A 23,653-nucleotide genomic window follows, 5' to 3' on the forward strand; every position below is an offset into this window, starting at 1 on the left:
AGATCAAAGGGGCCTATTTTATTCAGGTTCCTATACTGTCCTTGTCACTGTAACATATGGGAATTTTCCAGTAGTACTTTATGTGACATGGCTAGCATCTGTCACATGTGGTTCCTTGTCCATTGCATGTGATTCCTAGATGACATCACAATGGTAATGGGGGGTGATGATTTCAGCGTTAATGAAAAAGAAAAAGGTGCGTTTGTCACCTGATGAAGAGAGATTATCCAACAGTGGGATTTCCTAGCAACCGATTTGATTGAACTCTGATTAGGAATCACTTAGACCTATAGGACCTAATCTAGCCTTGAATTTTCAGTTGTGCAGCAACACCTCTTATTTGATTGACAACAACTGGAGCTAATATTTGTGAGGTGTGTCTATTAGTTAGAATGTGTTAATTGGCAGTCATTTAATGGAAAAGGCAAGGATAGAGAAGGCCATAGATTGCCAGTCATAGTTATCTGCTCTACCCTTCCCTAATTCTGTCTCACTACTTCTCACTTCTTCCCTTATTCTGTATACTTCTCTGTTTCCTACTTAAGGGTTGTTTAACATCTGTCTCACTTTGACTATGGTAACATCTTGTTCTGTTCATTCCTGTAACTCTTCTTAACGTCTATTTAAAATTCTGAGGCTAATACCATCATTTCCCCCACAGTTGTGACCACACTCCTCCTCTATCTTTGAATCCTTCTCTTTTGGTCTGAAACAGGCACAAATCAAAAGCGGGTAATTTGAGCCCATATTTTAGCTGCCTGTGTCCTCAGGTACTCCTTCTACATGGTTTTATCAAACAAGAGTGGACATAATTTCAAGGGGTACGGGTAAGGTCCCAGATAGATCAGTGGTTATTGTAATGAGTTGGTGTAGTCTCCTTCCGAGCCAGAGGGGGAAGAATCACTCTCTCTGCCTGGGTGGGTGGAGTCAGGCTAGGCTCAGCCCTCCCACCAGAAGTTGGGAGGTGGGGCCGGAAGTACAAAAGGCGGAGCCCCTACCTCAGTTGGAGTGGAGCCAGGCAAGGAGACAGATGTGTCTTGCTCGCTGTAGCCTGCTGAACCTGCTGCCAAGCTAGGAGGTGCCCTGGACCCAAGGAGGACCGAAGCCAGGGAGGAGCTGGTGGGATCGCCGTTGGCTTAGTACCCTGATGAAGCAGAGGATCCTGAGACCATGGAGCCTGATCCGGAATTCTGGTAGGAAGTAGCCCGGGGAAACCAGGCTTCAGTTTGGTGGTGTGGTGGCTTAACAGCTGGTCAGCGTGTTGCAGGAGGATCCCCCTTGACCCAGTGGTGGGACCCCCCGCCACTGTTAGGGCCCTGGGCTGGGATGCAGTGGAATTGGGTGAGCTTGTCTCCCCCTCCCCCATTACCCCACCCTGGAGTGGCAGCCTCCCCACCATAGGCCACGAAGCCTGCATTTGTCTGTCGCCCACCAGAGCCATGATGTTAGACCACGTGCCAGCTCCACCTTGCCTAAGGGTGAGAGCTTAGAGACTGCTTATTTGTTCTGCCCTGCCTAAGAGCCAGAACCCATAGACTGCTTATTTGCTCTGATGGCTAAAAGGTTTGGGACACTAACCACTAATTTGCTGATTCCCCTGGATACTCGGCCATGAGCCCAGCAACGTAGTGAGGCAGTGTGGCCCTCCCTACGACCTAGAGGAGGAGGCACAACCGTGAGTCCACTACAGTCATAAGGAATGAACTGTAGATATCATATCCTTGACCTCTACCTCAGAATTGTGCTTTGCTGGAAAATCCACAGAAGAGATGTAGAATAGGATGCCTGCAGGTTTGAAGGGGAGCTAGAATTGGGGAGGAACAGCTCATCTTTACGGTTTCCCTTTCTTTCATAGCTCTTCTAGTGTATGCATAGCTCAAATCCGTAACTGGGGCGCAAGATGATCGGGATTAAGGACAGCAATGCAGCCTTAACTATGGGATAAATGATTTATTTTTGACTCTTTCCTGTGGAAAATTTTGTTGCAATCTACACATTCCTACCAAATGTTTCCATTTTGATCAAACTGCATTTTTTTAAAAGGAAAACCGTTTTGAAAAAATTTCAACCAGCTCTACTTTAAACTCAGATTCACATTGTAACCATTGTTACATGTATGGAAAACTGAATTAAACACATAGTGACTCTCAGTTTGAAGTACAAGCAAATCAGCAAGGGCCTGATTCTGACTTTATCAGAGCAAATCAGGAGTAACTGCATTATAGTCAGTGGGAGTTGCACTGATATGAAGTAATTATCAGAACCTGACCAAAAGCCCATGAAAGTCCACAAAAGGACTCTGGTTGACTTTAACGTTTTTGAATCAAGCACTTCGTAGGAGAAGGATCAAGCCCAGGGAGTCTAGTCTCTTCAGTGATACTTCAGTCATTTGTGGAATTCTTATTGTTCATGAATAAAATGTTTTTGATGGCAAGTAAAATACCATTAGCTGTTTAAAAATTCTCCTCTTTATAGCAAGGTTGGGTAATGACATCCTAATGGTAATAGGAACCTACTCATATTTTGGTGCTCATGTAGGCACTTAGATGCCATGTGGTTATGACACCCAAGAACCTCGCTAAGTAAGTAGGCTTGTGAATTTTCCTGCTAATTTTGCAGGACTGGTGGAAGCACATGTTTAAACTGGTAGTTTTAAAAAATCTTATGTTTAAAGCATACTTTGTGAAAGGCAAAGGATGAGGAGCAGCATGAAAGGCAGAAGTTTCTTTAACCTCACAAGTATCTCAAGCTTTGTTCTCTGAATGGCTCCCTCACTACAGTATATGTGATGAAGTTGTTTCTAAAAGAGAAAAAACTGGACAAATATATTTTTTCAAGGAACATACCTTCCAACTCCTCATAAATGTTCTATAAAAGAGGTCCTATTTTTTTCCACCCACGAATAGTTTTTTATGCTTGACTTTCTAAACATAGTATCCTGCAAAAAATTAAATAAAAAGTATTGCTGTATTAAACCATTTGTTGTTGCAGTCGCTGGTTGATTACAGATGTACATCAATTTTTTCCAGTCTTTTTAAAGGGCCAATCACTATGGTAACCGTATTACAGAAAATTGCTTGGTCTTCTTAAAATACCCTTCAGAAAAAGGGGTCATTTGGTATTAACATTTTCCAACTAAAACTCAAAATGTTAGCTGCATCAAGAATATTGTTGTCACCACTTGCTATACCCCTTTGTGTTTTTCTTTACTATGCATATTTCAATATTTTGTCCTGTTTCGATAGTTTACTGAGATGTTAAACAACTGTAATGTTACAACATTTTGTACTTGTTTTTGAAATATGAAGATTTATTCAAGTTAGTGTGGTTTGACTATTAACACAAAGCTTTCTTTTGCTAGTTTCCTTTTTATTCTATTGGGGAAAAATAGAGTTTGAAATGGCTCTTTCAGTCAATAGACAAAGTGGTGTACATTAGATGTGGGGGCAGGAACAGGATTATGGCAGACAGCAGCCTGCTGTCGAATTATGAAATAGCTGTTCTGGAGAGTCATATTACAGACTGGAAATGGCTGGCTAAAGGTTTCCACTCGGTGTGAAATGCAACCAAAGGGTGTGGGATAGAAAAAATTAGGTCTGATTGTAATAATAGAATCCTGTCCTGTGAAGTGACAATACACGAAGTTGTTCCCTTTCTGGATCATGCCACTTGTTTTTTGCTTGATTGGGCATGTTGTTTCTTTGTCATTTTGCATTATCTACACTGGAGGCAAAGGATGCTCATATCTGTATAGTTTTCTTGTTCTGCAAATGTCTATTTCCTTATAGGTTTTTATCCAAGAACAGTAAACGATTTAAAATAAAAATCCCTTTCCTTGGAGTTCTGGCATAATTTGGAATTGATAAACAAGTTAAAAGGCTGCCAAAAGAAGGCATGAGTTGGGGGAAGTTAATTCGCATTGATGTGTGCAAACCACTGATAGCAAGTTATGCCTATGACATTCTGACATTGCCTCTCAATAAAGAGGAAGAGTGGAGTGGAGTGAGAGACTAAAAGGATGTTCGTTTAATTGGAAAGCCTACTGAGATCTAAGGCAGCTGAGGCAAAGGATGCACCCCTTCTCTGCACAATGGCATTGGTTGAAGGTTGTATATAAGGTGGCCTTATTAAAGTGACAAGGCAATTTAATTCTTTTGTGCACAATGATTCTACTTCATTGATTTACAATGGGAAGGATATAATTTTGCTACTGTTGGCAAAAAGCTCAAATGTCAGGCTTTTCAAATTGCCATACTTGCCTTGTTCAGGATGAATAATGAATAAGTCACCTTTTGTCTACAGTTAAATATTCTTGAATAAATACAAAGACCATAAAAGACATAAATGATTGCCTGATTTATATTTAAAATAAAGATCAACATTGTGATAAATGGTTGAAAATGCTTAGTGTAAAATAATATGACGATGCTGATAATTACATTACCAATTAAGGAGCAGCTCAAGTGTAGAATGACCTCACCACATATTAAGTGTTGGGGGGCTGTTGTCTTGCTGGTAGGAAAAGGTGTGTGGCCCCTTTTAGGGCTAGATAGCTGGAACGTGACCTGCTGTGGCAGCTTCAGACCAGGTCAGCATGGGGACACTGAGCCATTCCTCCACCCCCAGATGACTGTGGGAGAGAGAGGGGACTATTTAGGTTGATGCTGGTGCAGGAAAAGCCCTTTTTACCTGGACCAGGTAGAGCAGCACCAACCCTTCCACCCATGTAATTAGTTTATAATACCAGGTTTGGCCATGATCCGCTGGGGGCATTGTCCTAGTCGCTCCTTTCTCATGGGCGCTTAGAAGGAATTTTTTTCCCTCCGCACCAGATTGGCCAAGGTGAGGTGGGATTTTTTTTTTTTTTTGCCTTCCCCACAGTACGTTCGGGGCTTGGTTGGGGAGTAGACACACAAAAAAACAGGGTAGGCTATGATGTTGCCGCTCATTATGCAAGCATGGGGCAGATGTCCAGGACAGGGACCCTGTACGGAAGGGATACAGTGATCAGATCAAATGGAATGGGAAAGGATTTAACGGAGGTATTCTTTAAAGGAGCAGACACAGAGTGGGCTTGGGGCTCCTCTGACTAGTATGGCTGGTAGCCAACCCCCCCCCCCCCGCTCCTTTTTAGCTCCCTTTAACCTTCATTCAAGGTGAGGGGTTGCAAGATCCCGGCAGCGGGTTGACTGGGGACCAGGATAGGCAAAGGGGGCTTGGGTGGCTGACAGCAGCCCCACCCTTGGTATATGTAAATGTTTATGGAATTACCTGCACTGTGCCCTTTTATCTGTCGTGTACTCCCTGACATTTAGAAAGTTGTGGCCTAATGAAACCATGTCTGATGTCTCCTGTCCTCCTTCAGGCGTGACTGGACAATGCTGTAGAATATATGGCAGAGAGACCTGCAGTGTACAACATGCCAAATTTAGCTGGAAAGGAGAGAAAGTAATGAGTTATGCAGGGAATTTCATATTAAAATATGAATATCTCAAATGGTCTGGTATCTAGTCTCATTTTGATTTGTGGATATGTCTTCTGATTTTGATCTATGGAAGATTTATATGTGTAACCCCATTAGCATTATCAGGAGTTGTCTATATATCTTGCAAGGTACTGAATGTAATTAACTCCATTTAACTTCACTGGGACTTAAGGATGCTCAGTTCCAGTCAGGATCAGATCCTTATCCAGAGATGAGCAGAGCTGATGGATCTGTGATAGAGAATGACTCTACAAACCATAATTTAGAAGTTTTTCAAAGACTTCAGTGGAAGATCTGGGAAAGGCATTAAAATGAACTGATGTAGATATTCTACCATCCTAGTAATATGCACACAACACCATTGCTCTTTTATAGTAAGTGGTTATCAGGTAGCAATAGAAAAATCCATTAAAATGGATAACATCCAGTATGTTTGCATTTTTCCCTTAACTAGTGTTAAACTCCTAGGTTATGAGTTGGGTGAAACCTTGCTATGGGTTAAGTTACAACCTCGTTGAGATTGATTGGAACAAACATACCCTTCAGTTAACATAACTGGTCACAAGCTGCAGCCTAAGACAAAGGGGTATGTGAATGTGCCCAGGAGTTTTGGGGTGTGTGTGTGTGTGTGTGAGCTGAGAAGGGAAAGGGAAGACAGAATATTGAACCAGAGAGAGAAAGCCAAACAGCAGCCCTGGAAGAAAGTTCTGGGTGAGGGTTGCTAGCTGAAAGAAGCTTGGGCAGTAAGCCAAGAAGCCATCTCCTGGCTTTGGTTCCTCCTGCATTTGGAATAACAAGACTTTGTACATGCCTTGCAAACAGGGGTGCTGGAACAATTTTTCTAGTGGGGGTGCTGATGATGGAAACCATGTATTTGGTGTGTGTTGTTCCCGCTTCAAGCCAGGGGGTGTGGCAGCATCCCTAGTTCCAGCACCACTACTTGTAAATATACAAAATTGCATCAAAGAAAATACCAGATTCCTTTGTTAATTTCTACTTCACCTGGAACATTCCAGGGTCATCACCTTTGACTACCAGCTTGGGCTGAAAAGGGGCAACCTCCCACATATGCACACGACATTAAGACCTATAGATGTATCATGAAGGACAGGATCACCACCTTCAGATTAGCTAGCCTTTTGCACTGCCAACATTCTTATTATACGTTTTGTGGATGGGGTGACACAACTCTCCAGGCCTTTTGCTTTTCATCTACATTGGTGTGAGGATGCAAAGAAGGCATACAAAATATAATCTGTACTCTTCATTCTCCCATACCTTGACCACAGGCTCTGGCCTTGTCTACACACAAATTGGGTTAATTAAGCTGGTGGAAATTAAGTTAACCCCTGTGTAGATCATTTTATTTTGTTTTAAAAGTAACTTATTTTGCTTTATCAAACAATCATTTTTAAGACTGTATCCTAATGCATACACATAAGGAGGCCAAATTAAGGTTGCAGAAGTAGCCACTGTCTTAACTTTTGAGTGCTTAACTTTACAACCTTAATATTCTTTTAACATATTTTTTGTGTGTGATTTCCTAGGTTTTTAAAAGAGCAAACTGAAAAAACAGAAATTCCACCATGTGGCATCATATTGGGATCCACATGGCTCATCAGCAGGGTTGGAACCTGAAGATCCACAGGGCAGACCTCTTCCACTTGAGTTAGTGGAGTAGCTAATACTTGTCAAGCACCATGTAGACCAGCACTAGAGAGAGAGAGTAGATGCTTTGCCAGTGGGTTTCACAGATATTTGCTGACAGCAGCAGAATTGTGAGACTCCGGAATCTTGAGTTCTTTTCCAGGCTCTGGAAGGGAGTGTGCTCTAGCGGGCACAGACTCTTGTGCCCATTTCTCCAAGCATGATTCCTTTTTCCTTATCCCCTCCAACCTGTCCCAGTCTTTTCTCTTCCCCACCACAGCTCCTTATCCCAGTCCTAGTCTCCGCACTTAACCAGTCTCCACTCCCTAGGTTTTTCGTCCCAATCCCTTAACCTAGGACCTGCTGAGCAAGTCCTTGCTGCAACTGGACTGTTGTTTCTCAAAGAAAATGTCACCAGAAATTTTCCAGCGTGCACAAAAGAATGTTTTCTCCTTTCCTCTATCTAGGAAACAAATGAATCATTTTGACCAAAATTTTCCAAAAATAGTCAGCCTGAGGCAGACATCCAGCATGGAAAACTTCAGCCCAAACAATTAAAGTCTGGCAAAGCTACAAGCAACTGAAAACAGGATTTTATAATGGGAAGTGTTGGGCAACCTTAATAATAGTTGGTGGTATTATAGATATCATACTAAAACTTCACCCAGACCAGTATTGTGTAGTATAGCAGGCTTGTGCAGGCTGCTAACACTGCCAACTTTAACAATGTGCTAGCACCTTGTATCCATAAACATTGTTTTCTGAACAATTCAATACTCAAGAACTAAAGATTATCTCAATGACAGGAGGCCATTTAAACACCAGTTTCAATTAATATGGGGTCTGAATCTGACCTCATGCTAGTGAGTTCATTGTAATTATTCCTGCTTTACATCAGTTCAAGAAAGCTCCGAATCAGGCTTATACTTCTAGGGGCCAAATGGCTAGACGGAGCAAGTGCTTGATTCTGAACAGAGAAATGTCTCTCTGGAAGCCACTGTCACTTTTTCTTTTTTCTTTCTTTCTAAATAAGTGCCAGTTTCAGTCCTGGTACTGACTGAATTGCTGTTCTGCTCTCCTGTAGGTGGAGTGGTCTCTCTGCAGGTCAAGATGGAGGTTGATGGCTAGATAATTGTAGGGAGATTTCACTATGACTGCCCACATCACACGCATCTTGTAGGGAGACAGCAGATGTTGATTTCAGGCAATTATCTACCACTTTATTTGCTCCAATGGAATTCTGCTCAGTAGAGAGATAAATTCAGTGACATTTCAAATTGCCATGAAAATGTCATGATAGAAGTAAACTGTCACATGATACAGCAATCCCTGTTGTAGCCTAGGTCTGGTGACTTTCAAATGGTTACGTTACAAGAATAGTCAACCTGAAAGGTTGTCCTGGAGATACACATAGTGGAGCACACATTGCTGCAGCTCTGAACAGAACCAGTGTGTAACACTAGCCATGACTAAAGCTGTGAGTTTGTCACAGATTCCATGACTTTCCGTGACTTCTGCAGTGGCCAGTGCGTCTGGCCTGGGGGCTGCCTGAGCAGCTCAGGCAGTCCCTGGGCCAGTCACACCAGCCACTGATGGGGCAGTCTCGGACCATCGCCCCCTCCAGCAGCAGGAGTTTGGATGTGGGAGGGGGCTCGGGGCGTGGGCGTGGGAGGGGTTGAGGGCTCTGGATGGCGCTTACCTTAGGAGGCTCCCTGGAAGCGACGACATCCTCCTCTCATAGTTACTAGGTGGAGGGCGTGCGCTGCCTCTGCCCGCAGGCACCGCCCCCGCAGCTCCCATTGGCTGTGGTTCCTGGCCAATGGGAGCTGTGGAACTGGCACTTGGGGTGGAGGTCGTGCCCAGGCTGCCTAGGAGCTGAGGGAGGGACACACATCCCCACTTCCAAGGAGCCATGCGGACCCGGGTTAGGATAAGGAGCCTGCCAGCCCTGCCAACACCCTCCCCACACCAGCGGGGGTCCTGGGCTGCTACCACCAGAGCATCCACGGCACCCTAAGGCCACCACCCTGAGCACCTGCGGCACCCCTGGGCCACCTCCCAAGATTTAGTCAGGGGTATATAGTACACGTCAAATTTTTGTTTACTGCCCGTGACCTGTCCGTGACTTTTACTAAAAATACTGGTGACTAAAACATAGCCTTAGCCGTGACACGCTGCTATGTTGCTAGATGGCTGCTGGTGGTGGAAATGCATGTAGCTAGCAGTTATCTAACTGCACCTCTAGGGATGTAGTGTGTGACCCAATATATTTCCTGTTTCTCCAATGACAGGAAGTGATACTACCTTGCCAGGAACGAAAAGTGCATTTCATTTCTTACTTCTCCAGTTGCTCCAACAGTGCAAGAGAACCCAGAACCTCCAGTAGACCAAAATATAGCATTCTTTCCTTGCATCTTAGCAGCAGCCTCATTTCATAACCTTTCCACATGATGATGACAGTGATAATACATAGTGCTCTTCATCTGTATATCTCAAAGTGCTTTGCGAAGGAGGTAAGTATCATTAGCCCCATTTTGCAGGTAATCATTGTCACAGGATACATTTTAATTTCGTATTACCTTATCTGAGAAATCAGACATTTTTGACATGAGTTTACTTTTACTTAGTTTGTATGCTTTTAAGGGGAAGGGCCATCTCTTTGTAATTTGCATGTACAATGCTGACCACAGTGGGGCTGTGGCTTTTATGCACTACAGCAAAACAAATAATTTGATGAGCATTGCATGTTACCTTGAGAGAATGTATATGATCTTAAGTGGTATATAGTTTAAATACTTCCTTTATGAAGACCATTTGTCTTCATGCAAGAATATTGAGTGGAATGTTGTCTCTAGACTAAGTCCTCTCTCTCTCTCTCTCTCTCAGCTCCCTTTGTGGAGTCTAATTTACAAAGAAATGGCTCACTGTACTTCTGGGTCTATGGAAATAAATTGGTTTGTGATTTATTTAGGCAGCCAGGCAGGCAGCATGTTTACTATAACTTTACTTACAAAAGGAGCCTGGAGTGCAAGTACAATGTGCGATGGACTGAAGGAAGCAATAAAGCTGTGTGTGAACATACAACATACAATTTTACTACTTTTTGATTTGAGCAGTTAGCTAATTTTCTGAGCCTAGTGGGTTATTTCTGTTAGGAGGAGAAATTGATGATGGAGTCAGGTGTTTCTTTGATGCAATCTTGTTTGATTACAAAGAATGTATGAAGTCCTGTTTCCCTGAAAACAGTAGGAATCAAACAGGAGAGGGAACTGTGAGCAAACAAACTCGTCTCTTTCAGCTTGTGCTTTATCTAAAAGCTCTCTTTGCTTTTCTTCCAGGGTCATGCTACCAGGGCTGCTTTGGCTGTGTCCTTCACTCCTTTTATGTTCTTCTATGTGTTTCTGCTGCTTCTGTCACATATATGGACACACATTTCCACCAATCAATGTCCCAGTCCCTGAGTATGCTAGACCAGTCCCTAGGGACACCCCTAGGGCCACATGGTTCAGCTTCTACTCACGCCTTGTCATTTGCCTATGTTTTGGATGATGGCTTCTATTGTTTCAGTGCTCTGGTTCCGTAAAAGAGCTTGATTTTCTTACATTTATTCTGAATGAAAGTGGGTGGTGATTCCCACCAGCTTCAATGAGGTTTTCCCCTACCCACTAGCATAACAAAATATGGGAATGAGATGTACCATCTGGTAGTATGGGAATGAGATGTACCATCTTCTAAAGACCACAAGATCAGGAAGAGGCGGGGTTTCTAGAATAGCAGAATATCCAAAACACAAGACCTGATAATAGTGAGGGATTTTAATTACCCAGACATCTGATGGAAAAGGTCATAAGACAAAACACAATTTCCAGTAAGTGCTTGGAATGTATTGGACAACTTTTTGTTTCAAAAAGTGGAGGAAGTAACCAGGGGGACAGCCATTTTAGACTTGATTCTGACCAACAGGGAGGAACCAGTTGCAAATCTGAAGGTGGAAGGCATTTGAGGTTAAAGTGATCATAAAATGATAGATTTCATGATTCTAAAGAAAAGAAGGAGTTAGAGCAGCAGAATAAGGATAATGGACTTCAAAAAAGTAGATGTTAAACTCAAAGAACTGGTAGGTAAGGTCCCATGGGAAGAAAATCTAAGGGAATTCAGGAGAGCGGGGAGTTTCTCAAGGAGACAATTCGCAGTTGTGTCTTTAGTATTATCCTAATGTGAGGGGGGGGGGGGAAAGAGGAAGAAAAGTATGGAGCTAATGGCTCCATTAGGAGCTCTAATGGCCTGAAAATCAACAAAGGAATACTATTAAAAATGGAAACATGGATGAATTGCTAAACCAACCCAATTTTCTTCATTGACAGAGTTACTGGCCTAGTAGATGATGGGGCGGGGGGGGGGCAGCAGATGTGATATAGCTTGATTTTAGTGAGGCTTTTGATGCATGCCCACATGACATTCTCATAAGCAAACTAGAGAAATGTAGTCTGGATGCAATTATTATATGGTGGATGCACAACTGGCTGAAAGACCATATTCAAAAAGTAGTTACCAACAGTTTGCTGTCAAACTGGTAGGATGTGTCTAGTGGGGTTCCAGAGGGGTCAGTCCTGGGTCTAGGACAATTCAATATTTTCATTAATGAGTGGATAATAGAGTAGAGAGCATACCTATAATATTTGCAGATGACACTGTGACTGAAAGCATCCCTGTATTCACACCCTACGTACTCCTGTAATAATCTTTGTACAAAATATGCCTTGTGAGATATCATTTGAAAATTAATTACTCACTAGTCAATTATATCCTGGTGAAATGTGTGTAGCAACATTATATGTAAAGTTATGAAATCCCTCTGTATGATGTTCTTAACATGTGTTCAAAACTACGCAGCCCTGTCCAGGCAGAAGTATTCTGAACAAAGAAATGTGTGTTTACCTCCACTTATGTATAAGTAATTCACAAAGGGTCTTCAAGAGAGCAGGGAGAGGAGATGCCAAAGGAAACCCTCAGAAGAATCCCCTTCAAAGGCTAACTGGACTATAAAAGAAAGGGACAGACAACCCTAACCTCCCTCTCTCTCTTTCACCTGAGAAGACCAAGGAACCAGCCCTTTGACTTTGGGGGGAGATCCTGATCAGAGAAATTGGTCAGCCACGTCGCTGGAAACCTGAGTTAAGGATTTTACTTTGAACCAAGCCTACCTTGTTAAGTGTTAGCTTCTAGAAAGCATTCTGTCTTTATTTCTCTTGTAACCCTTTCTGACTTTAACACCAGATACACTTAAAATCCTATCTTCTTTTGTTGGTACTTGCTTTATTTTTTTTAATCTAAACCAATCCAGTGAGGTGTTTAAACTGAACTGTTTGGTAACTCCAGTTAAAATAGCAAACAGTTGAATATTGACAATTTACAAGGAGCAACTGACCTTTAATATCTAAACTGTCCAGGAAAGGGCTCGACAATACAGAACACACATTTTTGGGAAAATTCAAGACTGGGAGTATGAAACTACTTGCCGGGTTAACAAGGACTGGTGGATATCAGACTGTGACTGGAGTGTTGCTGACATGTGCTGGGGTTAGAGTTCCTGGGCCAGGGCTGCGGCTATACACAGACACTGAGGGTGTGACCTGCATGCTGTTTGTAAGTGGCTCAGGGTGGGATCTACAACAGCAAAGCATTGCAAGGCACCCAGGGTTAGGGGGCAGGTGGTGACACAACCTCACTGGTCTGGATTGCACTCTGACATGTGACGGACACCAACCTAGGAGGGGTTGCAAGCGCTTTGGAGGACAAGATTAGAATTCAAAACGATCTTGACAAATTAGAGAACAGGTCTGAAATCAACAAGATGAAATTCAATAAAGTACAAAATACTTCACTTAGGAAGAAAAAAATCAAATGTACAACTACAAAATGGGGAATAACTGGGTGGGCAGTAGTACTGCTGGAAAGGATCTGGGGATTATAGTGGATCCCAAACTTAATACGAGTCAGCAATGTGAGGCATCTGCAAAAAAGGCTGATATTCTGGGGTCTAGTAACAGGAGTGCTGTATGTAAGACATGGGAGGTAAACATCCTGCTCTACTCAGCGCTGGTAGGGCCTCAGCTGGAGTTCTGTGTCCGGTTCTGGGCAACGCACTTTAGGAAAGATGTGGACCAATCGGAGAGAGTCCAGAGGAGTTCAACAAATATGATAAAAGGTTTAGAAAACCTGCCCCATGAGAAAAGGCTAAAAAAACTGGACATGTTTAAGTCTTGATAAAGAAGATTGAGGGGGATCCAGATAACAATCTTCAGACACGTGAAGGGCTGTTATAAAGAGGATGATGATCAATTGTTCTCCACGTCCACTGAAGGACAAGAAGTAATAGGCTTAATCTGCGGCATGGAAGATTTAAATTAGATATTAGGAGAAGCATTCTAACTACAGTAACTCCTCACTTTAACGTTGTAGTTCTGTTCCCGAAACATGCGACTTTAAGCGAAACGACGTTAAGCGAATCCAATTCCCCCATAAGAATGAATGTAAATAGGGGGAGGTTGGTTCCAGGAAACTTTTTTTTTTTTTTTGCAGTACAGTACTGTAGTTGGGAGGTGCCCCCGCCTTACCCCACACAGGCACAGTCCACTGGCACTGGAGACAATGAGGCAGGCAAGGAGGCTGAAGGTGCTGTAGGCTAGGAGAAGCACGTTGCGCAACAGCAGCTTCCCCTGCTCTGCAAGCACCAGGGATGGGGGGCTCAATCCTCAGCCCGCCCCCACCCTTAACCCGCCTCTTCTTCCCCCCCACTTTACTTCGCACGCTGCGTCCTTGCTTCTCCCCCTGCCTCCTGCCCGCAGCAATCAGCTGGCTTGGGGCATTCAGGAGGGAGGGGGGAGGAGCGAGGACATGGTACGCAGGCTTCCCCCTCCCTCCCCTGCCTCCTGAACGCCGCAAACCAGCTGACTGCCATGGGCAGGAGGGAGGGGGGAGGAGCAAGGACGCGGCGCACCTCCCCCCTTCCTCCTCCATCCCCTGCCTGCTGCCCGTGGCAATCAGCTGGCTTGCGATGTTCAGAGGGCAGGAGGGTGGGGGGAGAAGCGAGGACTCGGTGCGCAGCCTCCCCCCTCCTGCCCTCGGCAGTCAGCTGGTTTGCGGCATTCGGGAGGGAGGGGGAGCCTGTGCACTGAGTCCTTGCTCCTCCCCCTCCCTCCTGAATGCTGCAAGCCAGCTGATTGCCACGGGCAGGAGGGGAGGGGAGGAGGAGGGGAAGGTGCTGATCTGCAGGGTCTGCTAGTGGGTGGGAGGCACGGCGGGGCGGGGTAGGGGAGCTGATAGGGGGCCTGCCAGCTGTGGACAAAGCAGGCAGCCAAACGACATTATAGCGAAGCATTGCACAACTTTAAATAGAGCATGTTCTGTAATTGAGCAGGGACGTAAGATTGAAACAACATTAAGCGAGAGGACGTTAAGTGGGGAGTTACTGTATAAGGGTAGTTAAGCACTGGAATAGGTTACCAAGGGAGGCTGTGGAATCCCTGTTATTGGAGGTTTTTAAAAACAAGTTGGAGAAACACTTGTCAGAGATGGTCTAAGAACACTAAGTCCCACCTGAGTGCAGGGGCCTGGAGTAAATGACTTCTCAGCGTCCCTTGCAGCCCTACATTTCTATGACTTGTTAAGTGGAAAACAGCAGACACCTTGTGAGAAGTGTGGGTGTGTGCGTGCATGCATACGTGTTGCACGCATATAGCTGTCTGTGAGTAATTATGTACATAAAATGACATAATGAGCTTGATTCTCCACTGCCTTGCAACTCATGTCACCATTTACAACAGTGCAAAGTGAGTGTTAAAGGGTATTGTGGTATATTGAAAACTGTGTGAAAATTACAAGCTTATCATTTGAAAATGCATGGGGTTGCCTGGTCACAGTGGCAGGCAAGGCATCTCTGAGGGAAACCATGTTATTTAGGTCCTCTTTAGGCAGTGTGCAAAAAGAGACCACTTGGAACATGCTTGGTAGAATGATACTTCTGTTAGCAGCCTCCTCTGTTTTTGGTTGTGTGTTTAAGCTTCTGGATTCTAAGAAATAAAATAGTGTTATGCAGCAACCTTCCTGCACAAGTATTTGTTTTTTCCCCCCTAACTTCTCCATGAAAATTCCATAAGCATAAGCCTACTAACGTGGCATTTTACGTTTGCTTTGCACAGATGCAAATGCTACAGGAGCCTGTGGAGAATTAAGCTAATAATTGTCATTATTGATGGTAACATTCAGGAAAATGGCAGCACAAACTAGACAGCTCTGCAGCAGATGGACTCCATCACTACAAACTGCCTATTAGCCATCAGATCAAGATGCCAAACTAGGAGGAATATAGAATCTTGATGAGGGGCAGTCAAAAAATTTCCATCAAAACTGTTTTGGTTTTCAACTAAACAGCATTATTCACACACACACAAAATTTCTTTCTTTCCACAGAAGAGAAATTCTTTTGTTGAATAATAAAATGTCAGCTGAAAATGGAAATATTTAGAGTTAGAAATATCACCACAGTGCCTCATGGGAGTTGAAGTTTGGGTGCCTCATGTCCCCACTCCACCCTACAGGGCCTGCTCCCCAGCTGAACTTAATCTTCCATGATGATCTACTGCCATGTGACTCTCCTGGTGTGCTGCCTGCTCCCCTCAAGATGGGAGACTAGTAGTCAGACCAAGGAGCATAGTCTATAGATGAGAATGAGAGCAGAGGTATCCCAAACTATGACTCCCATGATTTCCCCCCCCCCCCACCTCAAAAAGTCAGTGTTTTCTGTTCGGGGGAGAGGGGAGCGAAATCATTTTCAGACTAGCTTAGTCTTGATCTTTTTGGTAATAAATTCAGCTTTGCAAAAGCTGTTTCTATTTCAAGAACTGACAGAAAAAATATTAAAGGTGGTCCTTTATTATTTCCAGCTACTGTAACAAAGAAAATGCAGAGCAAAACTGAGTACACCAAAGATGTACATATAGCAATACAACAGCAGAGTCCTAAAATGTGTTTGTTGGTACAAGGTTATGTTTTTAAAAAAAAAAAAAAAAGCAGTCCACTTTAGCATAAAGAGAATTGTGCTCTCATAAACATTAAGGGCCAAATGCTAAAGTAATGGAGCGACATCAGTTTGCAACACAATTCCATATCATGACAAAAGAAGAATTTCCCTTATTTTTTTTTCCCTCTAAGAGCAGCTATCATGAGAGTATATTTTTAAAATATAAAAACTGAAAAGAGCAGAAAAAGAAATGCTGATTTCTTTTTTATTTCTGTAATTCTAGCATCCAACTTTGTTGTGACATTAAAATAAATCTCCTGAGCAACAGCTGAACGAAGACAACATCCTTCTTCTCCCCCCCCCTCAAAAAAAAACAAAACCAAACCAAAACCACGTACGGAAGGGAGAATTTATGAAACCTCTTCTGTTCAGGTAACCAGCACTCCAAATCCACTCTACATGACTGAGTACTCTGTGATAAAACACTGAAGTAACAAGCAGAAGATAAAAAAAAAAAAAATCCACCCTCTGAAAGCACTCTGAAAACAATATAAACTCCTAAGTTCATACGAAGTACATTTCACAGGCTACTCAAGCACTCTGATCTGTTGGCATAATTTAAACTTCAAATGTTAAAATGTAAACATTTAATTTTAAATTAAACATTAATATGTTTAAACAAATTATGTCTTTAAAGAGAGTAATGGGAGGGGGCAGGGGTATTGACAGCTTACCCTAAGCCTTACACCAGTATGAGTGTGGTCCTCTTTATAGATGAGAAACTCAGATAATTCTTTCAGTCTGTGAAACCATTAAAAATATCTAATAAGATCTTCTTATAGGAATTAAGAGTCCTAAAAAAAGAGAGAGAATGAGACCCAAATAAATTTTAAGTAATCTGTATCTTTACAACATTTGTCAGTGCAGTGACAGAGCTAAACATGCATCCACACAAAAGCAAACATACCCCAAGTCTAATGCTTTGTCTACACCAGTGGTTCTCAACCTATTTACCATTGTAGGCCGCATATGTGGCCCATGATGTGTTATGTGGGCTGCATCTAATATTACCTCTATGGTCCTGAGGACGTCACATAGGCCACAGGTCTGTGCAGTGTGACAGGGTCTAGCCAGATGGCTACAAAAGAGTGGTCGAAGGTAGATACATTAGTTCCAGGTTAAGTAGGTTCCTTTTCCCTGGGTAAAATAACGGGGACTATTCCAGAACATTCAGGAACTTTCTAGAACTAATTAAGCCAGGCAGGCTAATTAGGACACCTGTAGCCAATTGGGAAGATGCTAGAATTAATTAAGGCTAATCAGGACACCTGTTTTTTTAAAAAAAAGGCTCTTCCTCCAGTTAGTGACGTGCGCGCAAGGAGCTGAGAGTGAGAGGGCATGCTGCTGGAGGATTGAGGAGTACAAATGCTATCTGGCATCAGGGGGAAGGTCCTGTAGTGAGGATACAGAAGGTGTTGGGAGGAGGCCATGGGGAAGTAGCCCAGGGAGTTGTAGCTGTCACACAGGTGTTACACAAAACACTATAGACAGCTGTGATCCACAGGGCCCTGGGCTGGAACCCGGAGTAGAGGGTGGGCCTGGGTTCCCCCCATCCCCCCAACTCCCTGTTGGATACAGGAGGAGTTGACTTGGACTGTGGGTCCCACCAGAGGGGAAGGTCCCTGGCCTGTCCCCCGACCCACTAGGTGGACCAGCAGAGACTGTGGGGATTGTTCTCCTTCCTTTTCCCCGTGCTGACCAGTGATGAGATTATCTGAGTGAACGGCAGATTTGGCCAAACTGAGGGCTACTGTGAATCTCTGAGGCGAGCAAAATCCACCAAAAAGCGCAGGACCCACCAAGGTAGAGGAGGAACTTTGTCACAGTGGATTGGATAGGGTTGCCAACTTTCTAACTGCACAAAACTGAACACCCTTGCCCCACCCCCACTCCCTCCAGCCCTGCTCCCTCCATCGCTTGCTCTCCCACATCCTCACTCACTTTCACTGGGCTGGGGTAGGGGGTTGGGATGTGGGAGGGGGTGAGGGCTCCAGCAGGGGCTGTAAGCTCTGGGGTGGAGCCAGAAATGAGGGGTTGAGGGTGGAGGAGGGGGTTCTGGGTCAGGTTGGGGTATGGGAGGGGGTGTGGGCTCTGGGAGGGGGCTCAGGGTTGGGGTGCTGAGGGGTTTGAGGTGCAGGCTCTGGGAAGGAGTTTGGGTTTGGGAGGGGGCTCAGGGCTGGGGGTTGGAGTTTGGTAGATGGTGTGGGCTCTGGGAAGGTGTTTGGATGTGGGAGGGGGTTCTGACCTGGAGAAGGGGGATGGGGTACAGGTGATGGTGTAGGGTATGGGCTCTGGGAGGGAGCTCCAACCTGGAGCAGGAGGTTCAGGATGCGGGCTCTGGCCAGGCAGCACTTACCTCAGGTGGCTCTCAGTTGGTGGGGCTAAGGCAGGCTCTGTGCCTGCCCTGGCTCTGAGATGCTCCCAGAAGTGGCCACCATGTCCAGCCCTCAGGCAGAGGCATAGCCAGGCAGCTCTGTGCAGTGCATTCCTGGCCAAAGGGAGCTCCGCAGGCAGCACTTGGGGCGGGGGCAGCGCACAGAGCTGCCCTGATCGCACCTACACCTAGGGGCCGCAGGGACATGCCGGTCGCTTCTGGGAGCTGCACGGAGCCAGGGCAGGCAGGGAGCCTGCCTTAGCTCCACTGCACCGCTGGCTGGACTTTTAAATGTCTGGTCAGCAGTGCCGAGCAGAGCTGCCAGGGTTCCTTTTTGACCGGGTGTTCTGGTCAAAAACCAGACACCTGGCAACCCTATGATTGGATTTCACATTGAGAACCACTGGTCTACACTGTGCAGCTGTAGCGTCATAGAGTGGACACTTCCTACAACAACAGAAAGGGTTTTTCTATCAACTGCATCCGATGAAGTGAGCTGTAGCTCACGAAAGCTGATGCTCAGATAAATTTGTTAGTCTGTAAGGTGCCACAAGTCCTCCTTTTCTTTTTGTTTAATTTCAGTGTCCTGATTTTCTTTCTTCCTCCTTACTGTGTGTTCCTCTTTATCCCATTACTATAAAAAGGTGTGTTTACTTGTAAAATTTGAAAAAGCTGAAATGTAGATATGGAAATCAGTCAGTGCAGAAGGTTTGGAGAGTATGTTTGTGGCAGAAAAAATAGGAATAATATTTATATCTAAACTTGTATTTAAAAAAATTCAGAGTAAGTCTTCAGCAAATTTTAGGCCATATTCATACTGAATGTTTAATTCATCATAAGTAACATGCTTAATGATGCAGAGGTCTGTTTTTCCATGAATGTGTATATGTAGCAACCATTAACATTAGGCATCCAGAGGAGAAGAGGCCACATCATATTTGAAAAATATATCTGGTTATTGTCTTTTTGCATAATTATTTATTATTGGGGGTTTTACAACTTCCTCTGAAGCATCTGGCACTGATCATGGCCAGAGATGGGATGTTGACTGGCTAGATCATTGGTTGGATCCAGTATGGCAGTTCTTATATTCCTATGGGAGACACTCAGCATTACAGTTTTAATATTTAAACTTGCCATCATTTTTTATATTGCTGTAGTTGGGTTGAATAATGTTAATAAGCAACGAGCACTTCTTAAACACTTGCTGTGGAGCACTGTACATTGTGCAGTTAACACCCCACTCAGATGCATGGATGTCTCAGAGCTATTATTTCAGGCTATATACAGTGTCAGGCAGACATCCTGCATCAGTCACATTCGGGTCATGCTTTTCAGGGATTTTGCAATCAGGAAGACTCGAGATTTACTTTTTAAAAATGAAAGCTGATGTTCTGATTTAATCACGATTCTGGGAGCTGGGGATTTAGGTATGGGCATATAATGCCTATGCTTATTTTAGCCTTGCCTGCACCCACAAAGTGATTTAATCCACAGAATAACTAGCAAATTTCTCACAGAAAGAAGTTGTTGCTAGTCTAGTAATCCTATGACTGTTTAAATTGGCAATTCCTATCAATGAATGACAAGAAATGCTGGTTTATATGAACTCAAATAAAAAGCTGGAAAGACAGTGCTTCCACTTTTGTTTTTGTGCTCATTGTGAACTTTTAACACAGTCAGTAAAGGACTACAGATTAAAAAAGGTAGCATTGTCTAAATTGAAAATCAGAATTATTTCATTTGAGTAAACATTGCCCATTACAAAAAAGAATAAATCTTCTGTGAAACAGAAGAGCCCTTCATTTCCTAAAAGCAAATGCAGCTAAACAAGGGGTGATATTTTTTTTACAATGAACCTAAGTGATTTTGAATTTAAGTTCTGCTTTAAAAAGTGATTTATGCACTTAGAAGCCTAAATCTCATGCAAATGAGACGTAGGTGATTTTGAAAAAATTACCCAAGATCTATTATAGAAATATATTTAGGGGGGGAAAAAAAACAGAGTCACTAAAAGGCATGCACCATGCCATAATTACATTCTACCTGCTATGGCAAATATCAGTGCCCCTGTTCTATAGGCAAATCTGTCTGCTTAGATTTCGCCCGCGTTCAGGAAGAAATATTATTCTGAGCAAATATGGCACCAACCTTACATATTCCTCTCATTTTGGCAAACACTTTACTGCTTGGTAATTTCTATTTTAGTTCTGTATTTCTACATTTCTGACACATGTGACTAAATCTCTTTAATCTTCCATTTGAATTCCCATCAAGAACTTAAACTTAGAATGCAGTGCAAGCTGCCTTCCAGTTCTCCATAACATAGGCTTGAGGGTTACATTTGATTAAGAGGGTTTTATTCTCAGGGCTGGTCTCCACTAGAACTGCTGCAATTGATGCAACAGGGATCAATTCAGCGGGTCTCATGAAGTCCTGCTAAATCAATGGCAGAGCGCTGTCTAGTCAACTCTGGTACTCCAGCTCTCCAAGAAGACACGGGGTAAGTCGACCTAAGCTATGTTGACTCCAGCTACATTATTCACATAGCTGGAGCAGCATAACTTAGGTCAGCTTACCCGCATAGTGAACACAAGCCCTCAGACAAACGTTGATGTTATCTTGACTCCAGTGATAAAACATAGACTAATTAGGGTATGTCTAGAGACTAGAGATTGCAGTCCTGTTTTAATTTGAGTTAATTGATTGCCAATTAACCCAAGTGAACTACCTTCTAGAGTAAAACACAAACACTTATGTCATGGACAAACTATCCTTTACAATCAGATGAATTAGCTCAAGTCCTTTGACAATCAATTAATGTGAGAAAAACACAGCCGCAAACCCTAGATTGAATATACCCATATTGCATGTGAACGTTGGCTAGGAGTGATTATAATAGAGCATGTGATTGTTTGTTTCAATCCCATTTTCCCCAGTGACATGTGCCTTCACGGTGGGATTGTCACAACCCTGGTAGAGCTCTCCCAGCTGGACACTCACCAAACTGCTGTGTTTTGGTCCCATCATACTGGGCTCCTGTGCTCGTAACTCCCCTTGGTCTCAGTAAGCAGCAGCACTCTCTCTTTCTTTGGCATCTCTGGCTAAGCTAACTGACTTCAGCCTAATCTTTGCTTGCCATGAGTGTCACTTGCTAAATTTGTCCTTAGGTGGACCTGCTGGGTAGGACACAGGTGATGTTTTGGTCAGAGAATGTACTGTGTTGAAGGATGTAGATAAGAGGAAGTTAATCAGGACAATAAACACTGATAATAAATATATGCAATAAATACACAAAGGTACTGACAAAAAAACACTGTCCTGGGAAAAACAGGAAAGTCCCTATATTGAGTGAGACGGCATAATCAGTGTGCAATGGAAATAAACTAATTGGAAAAGAGAACATGATGACATGAAAATAGCATGGACAGCAAAAATTATGTCAACAGAAGGCTACACATGCATACTGTATGGGTTAAGTAAAACTCAGTGCTTAATGTTTGGATGGTCAGATAATGTGGAAAGGTATAAGCATGCAAGGGGCTACTTGGAGCTTCATAGGATTATCCATCGTAAGCCACCTATGCCCCAGGAGAAGATAATTGATATTTTTTCTGTATACCAGTCATTCATTGCTTTTATAATAATTGTAAAATGCAAGGCCATGCTTTTGGTTCAAATAAAAGTTTGAATGAATATATCTGTGTGCCTCAGCCCTGAGTGTGTGGTAATCCTCACTTAACCCTGCATAAACAGAGAAAAGTTGGTTCCTTCCAAGACAAGAGGCAATGTATAGACACAGACACAAGGTAACAGTGAGATAATACCGGTCAGCGTGTTAGGGAGACGCCTAACTGCTGTTGGGTTTTTTGTAGGTATCACAGCAAAGAGGAATTTGAAGGAGGGATTATGAGGTGGGTTTATGAGGTGGTTTTGTGGAAGTTTGCAGGGAGCTCCTCCTATGAGGAGGAGTTAGTTTTCTTTTCAGATATGATGATAAAGATAGTGACAAATCAAGGGAAGGTCAGGAGATAGATATAAGAATGAAGTTGGAAACATAAAAGCCTCTTTTAAACAGGGTTTGAAATTGTTCATATTTTCTTCTTGAGGTAAACCCACCTGACCTGAAAAACTGATTTTGGAACGGGGAATGCCTAGAGTGGGCTATTTTCACTTAAGGGAAATGATATAGCTGGGGCTGATTGGTGCATTAAGAAATCTGAGCGCAAAACTCCTCTTTTACTTGCTTTTCTTGCAGAGACACACCATGTTCCCAAGCAGCTGGAAACTTGGCAGGAAACTAAAGAAAAGCTCACCTGTTGCCTGATCCAATGTGCACTGAAAACAATGGAAACATTCCCATTGCCTCTTGTGGATGTTGGATCAGGGCCCTAATGAGCCAGCAACCAGAAAATTGCTTGTTAATTATTTTACTTTGATGACAAGTTTGTTCCCTGTGACATTTGTTTTTAGTTTTTATTTTCTGTTTATTTCTGTATGATTAAGAATGAAACATCTGCTCCTATTGTCTCCCTTCTATTTTCCACTTTTCATGTTCTTTCATGTCAGCTATATGCTTGGAACATCCTCCCACTTGACATAGCACTCAGGGCTAGATTTTTCAAAAGAGCTCAGGGCCAGAATTTTAAGTGCTCAGCAGCCACATTTGGGTCCAGAATTTCAGAAGAGCTCCACTCCCATTTAGGGTATGTCTTCACTGCAGAGCAAACCTGGGTCTGGGCACATGGGCTCCTAGGTGCTGACTCTGTGGGTACTCCAGGCTGGAGCACCCATGGAAAAAAATAGTGAGTGCTCAGTATTCACCAGCCACAGCTGTTTGGCGGCTGGTGCTAATCAGCTGTTTGGTTGCTGGGGGAGGTGCTTGTGGGAGGGCGGAGAGTGGTGAGCACTGGTGGGCAAGGCCTCAGGGAAGGGTTAGGGTGGGGGCAGGAAGAGGCAGAGTGTAGGCAGGGCCTTGGGGGAGGGCGCAGACAAGGGGTGGGACCTCAGGGCAGAGCGGGGGTGGAGCACCCCCAGGGAAAAATAAAACTCCGTGCCTATGCCT

The 23,653-nt window shown here is 43.6% G+C and overlaps 1 long non-coding RNA gene across 1 annotated transcript; it reads left to right on the top strand.

Moving 5' to 3' along the window:
* Nucleotides 1–1,010: 1,010 nt before the first annotated feature.
* LOC122462090 lies at nucleotides 1,011–23,118 on the top strand. Its single transcript, XR_006284442.1, has 2 exons — nucleotides 1,011–1,193; nucleotides 22,847–23,118. It is a non-coding gene; the product is annotated as an uncharacterized LOC122462090 (long non-coding RNA).
* The last annotated feature ends 535 nt before the right edge of the window (nucleotides 23,119–23,653 follow it).

Source organism: Chelonia mydas, chromosome 1 (genome assembly GCF_015237465.2).
Source record: "Chelonia mydas isolate rCheMyd1 chromosome 1, rCheMyd1.pri.v2, whole genome shotgun sequence".
Taxonomy (NCBI): Eukaryota; Metazoa; Chordata; order Testudines; family Cheloniidae; genus Chelonia; species Chelonia mydas.